The following is a 4,943-nucleotide window of genomic DNA, read 5'->3' as shown; positions in this document are numbered from 1 at the left end:
TTTATTTAATAATATTGTTTAATTTAATTTACTTTATATGATTAAAGAAAAAAATAATTATTTCTTATTGTTTTTTTTTGTTTTTTTTGGTTGTAAGGCATAAATTGATTCTATAAATAAAGAACCTTTGATCTCAGATAACTACTAATTTTCTATTTATTAAATTTGGATAAAAAAAATTCTTGAGAATCACAATTTGTATTACTTACATTATTATTTAAAAGATTACTTGTGATCTACCAATGGTAAGATTCCATATTGACATTTTACTTAAAACAAATTTTTGCCATATTAACATTTAATTTAAAGCAAAACAAAATTTTACCCAAAATTTCTTCTGCTTCACGCCAGAGAAAAGGCATTAACCGTACCCTGCTTTTTTTCGTTAAATATTGATACCCAGCCTTTTACGAAGGTTCGATGAAGCTGTATGGAAGCAGAATTAGAAGTAAAGGTGGTGAAGAAGATGCATTTTGCGAGGCGCTGCCATGATTTAATTATGCACGTTGGTTTCGCTGAGATTGAAAGTGATCTGGTAATTGAAAAATAAAAATATATTTATTCTTATAAACTGGTACATGGAAAATATTTGACCAGCACCAATTTAAAGAATGGCTTAGATACTTTATTGCTTTGTACAAGTTTGATGCTAGGATGTACAAGATTCGATTATTGATTTGATCTTTATTCTTGATATTTCAAATTATAATAATTTATTTATTTGTTTTGTTTTATCTTTAGCTTTTCCTTTAATTGTTGTCTGTGACCGGCACTGGTATGACGGGGGCCGCGGAAATAATCATAGTTTAATAAAACCCAATTGCTCTGTACTAATCAGAAAGTGAATAAATAAAATTTTACAAAATAACTTATGTTAGTTTTCTAATATTTACCTTTACATATTAGTGGTTTAATTTTTATTCAAAACTGATTAATTCAGTTTTACCCTGCCGCAGCATGTAACAAGTGCTGGAGGCAGCGGTAGTCCCTGCCGGGTAGTCAAGCCCAAACGTGTTGAGAACAATGGTTAATGGTTTTTTAGATTACAACTTTTAGTTAGAATGAGCAACAACAAGATTTAATTACAAAGAAAAATACCTTTCGTTTCAATCTCTGTGGCATATTATATTAAACTAAATGTAGTGCTGAAGTAAGGTTTGTCTTATTTTTTGGCTGTATTTTAGGCAAATTAACTTATTCTATTATTCTATGGTTTAGTTTTTTTTACACTTCTTGTGTTTAATCGCGAAGGTCTCCCGAAGGCGAGGCCACGACAAGGTAGAAGGAAGAACCCATTGCACCAAAAAACAAAACAATTCTAGAAATTAAGTAAAGCAAAAGATATTAGATTTGTTGTTCAATTTAGTGCTGTAATGCTGCAAGGTGTGGAACAACTGGGAGATGTTATAAAGGTGACAATGGGACCAAAGGGTCACAATGTTGTTATTGAACAAAATTATGGTTCTCCAAAAGTAACAAAGGATGGTGTTATTGTGGCAAAAAGAAATGAGTTCAGTGACAAGTTAAAAAATGGTTGTGCAAGTATTGTGAAGCAAGTTGCCAATGCTACAAATGATGTTGCAGGAGATGGCACTACCTGTGCGACCATCCTTACTCGTGCAATATTCACAGAAGGTTGTAAGTCACTTGTAGTCAATTGCAGTTGGGATGAATGCAATGGACTTGAGATGGGGCATTAGCTGACTTGCAGCTGGGATGAATGCAATGGAATTGAGACGAGGCATTAGCATGGAAATTGATGTAGTTGTGGTACATTTGAAAAGTAGAGAAAGGATGATAAGCACACCCGAGGAAATTGCACAGGTAGGCACCATCTCAGCAAATGGTAAAAGGGAAATTGGTGAATTGATTGCCAAAGATGGTAAAAGGGAAATTGGTGAACTGATTGCCAAAGCAATGGAAAAAGTTGGAAAGGTGGGAGTCATAACTATTGCAGATGGGAAGACAGTGTCAATGAATTGGAGGTTGTTGAAGGAATGAAGGCTATATATCTCCGTATTTTATCACAAATGATAAGGCCCAAAAATGTGAATTAGAGAATCCTCAGATTCTGATACATGAAAAGAAAATTTCAAATTTGAATGCAGTTGTCCGAGCAATGGAGCTGACCTTGAATAAGCAAAGAGCTCTTGAATAAGCGAAGAGCTCTTCTGATTGTTTCTTTGGAGAAAACAGAAAAGCCAACTTGGAGGATCTTGTTGTACTTACTAGTGATCAAATGATTTCAAAAGAACTTGGCATGAAGCTTGAAAAGGTTGAAGCTGCTATGTTTGGTTCAGCAAAGAAGGTAACTATATCAAAGGATGACACTATTATTCTTGATTGAGGTGGTGATAAGAAGGCTATAGAAGAAAGATGTGAGCAGATTCGGGCCGCCATTGAAGCCAACACAACAGACTATGATAAGGAAAAGTATCAGGAGAGGTTGGCAAAGCTTTCAGGAGGAGTTGCAGTTCTGAAGATTGGTGGAGCTAGTGAGGCAGAAGTAGGGGAGAAGGACAGAGTCACAGATGCCTTGAATGCCACGAAGGCAGCAGTAGAGCAGGGTATTGTGCCAGGAGGTCTCGTTTCTCTTCTTTATGTGAAGAAGGAGCTATAAAAACATCAGACTGCTAACGTTGACCAAAAGATTGGAGCGAAAATTATTCATAATGCATTGAAGGTGCTTGCATATATGATTGCTGCAAATGTGGGTGTCAAAGGTGCAGTGGTTGTTGGGAAATTACTGGAGCAAGATAATCTTGACCTTGGCTACGATGTTGCCAAAGAATTTTTTCTTTCTTCTTGAAATCTTGTGTTTATTATTATACCATTTATTCAAAGACCATATCGTGCACATTAGAACAAGCTATCTGAGTTTTGGTGAAGAGCATTCTTGAAATCCTGATTTTATTATTATACCATTTATTCAAAGACCATATTGTGCACATTAGAACAAGCTATCTGAGTTTTGGTGAAGAGAATGATAGAGGCATAGATAAAAGAAAATATACAAGAAATTTAATAAAGTAGCCAAGCCAATCAGCAACCTCTTGACAGTTCAATCCTTTCAAGGAATGTGAAACTCAACTCCAATGAGGACATGATGGATCAAATTAGAGGAACTGAGTTATTTGTAACTTATGGATCAAACAAGGATTTCAATTGCAAGAATATAAACTATCTGACCTGTTACATAATATTTAATTTTTCTTGTTGAGGTGTTTGTTTTAATAAAAATAATAATGAATGGTTTGAAATACTTAATTTTTGGAATAACCAACTTTGAGCATAATCTCAACAGTGCTAAACACGCATCGTATTATAAGCGATTGCATTATTTCCCCTCTGAATGATTCACTCGAATAACCAACTTTGAGCATCTTCAGCACGAAACCTGCATTGTCTATAGAGATCGATTCTAACTCTCATTACCAAAGGACGTGACGACTGCTAGACTTGGCCAAACGACAAGACGCAATGGATGACAGCCTTCCACTGACCAACAAGCCCCTCTAACACCAAGCAGAAGGCCATGGATTCCTCCCTTAGTGGTGGAGTAAAGCTTGCCTGGAATTGGAGTTACTGCTACCACAGGATATCTAGAGACCAGTAATTCTTAGGCAATTCTGAAACTATGGTAAAGGAAGTCTAGTAAAGACTGAGTTATTCCACCAAACGATGACAATCATGGTAAGAACAATTATAACTAGAAAGAACTGGAAAGAACGTAAATGGCATTCTTCCTCTCAAGGATCAAACCCTTTCGTGCTTAACTAAGGAATTGAGAAACCACCAGGCTTCCGAAAAAGTTAGCAACAATGCCAATTATTTTTGGAAACAAAGAAATAATTTTACACTTGGTTCTACGCAAAATCGCCATTGAAAATCATCATACCTAAGAAACCATTGTATTCGTGTATCTAGAAGGAATGAGGAGTAAATTGATAGAAACCCTTTCATATTACAATATTGATGTTAACAAAAATCCTAACTAGGACAAACAAGAGAATCACTAGCTGAGAATAGTACAAGTGATTTGAGCTTTTCTCCTGGAAAATTGAAGGAGAAATCAATACCCAAAATATAGCCTTAGGTAAAAGACAAGCGTAAACGCAGATGTCACATACAAATATTATATAATCATCTAATATAAAGAACCCAAATGCCACATACAAAGATTACTAATCATCTAATATAAAGAACCACTTGTTTGACACTGGGCGCACAATTTTATGACTTGTCTGATCTTGTGGGCCCATAGTCTTACCACTTGTTTATTTTGCAAACATCGAACATGCACGATGGACAACCCATAGTCTTACCACTTTTTTATTTTGCAAACATCGAACATGCACGATGGACAACACGAAGCAGACACACTCCTTTATTAAATATGAAGGCAATTGTTCTGGTTTCATCTACGGGTTTTCCAAGAGCATATCTCATATCAAACACAATAGACAAGTCCAACGAGAGAGTCCAAATGAGTAAGATTTAATAGAATTGTTCTCAGTTATACATTAGAAGACTTGCTTCACATAGTTCTTAAGATAGTGTGTGTTGGAGGGGCCCCGAATGGTGAATTCAATGCCAAAGATCAACCTCCAAACTGGTGAAATGTCCCTGTCCCTCCCTTGGCCAACCAGAACAGATCTCTACTGTCTTCCCATATCGATCTTGACCTCCCTCTACCACAAGGCTTGCTTGGAAAATTCCAATAGCGGGATCTTATCACTGACATACTGGGGAAGCGGGAATCAGTAAGGAATAAGGATGCCACCTTCAGAAATAAGGATGGGTATTATCACTGACATACTGGGGAAGCGGGAATCAGTAAGGAATAAGGATGCCACCTTCAGAAATAAAGATGGGTATTCTCAATCAGTAGGGGCCTTAATGTCACAACCAAGCATATGAAAAAATCCCTCCCTAGAACCATG

The 4,943-nt window shown here is 36.2% G+C and overlaps 1 pseudogene; it reads left to right on the top strand.

Annotated features, from left to right (window-relative positions):
- Positions 1-1,373: 1,373 nt before the first annotated feature.
- On the top strand, positions 1,374-2,809 carry LOC149231026 (chaperonin CPN60-2, mitochondrial pseudogene; annotated as a pseudogene).
- The last annotated feature ends 2,134 nt before the right edge of the window (positions 2,810-4,943 follow it).

The sequence above is a fragment of the Pinus tabuliformis genome, chromosome J (assembly GCF_031772625.1).
Source record: "Pinus tabuliformis cultivar Carrire ecotype Pingquan chromosome J, CPIR1, whole genome shotgun sequence".
NCBI lineage: Eukaryota > Viridiplantae > Streptophyta > Pinopsida > Pinales > Pinaceae > Pinus > Pinus tabuliformis.
This window is presented reverse-complemented; position numbering and strand designations above follow the sequence as displayed.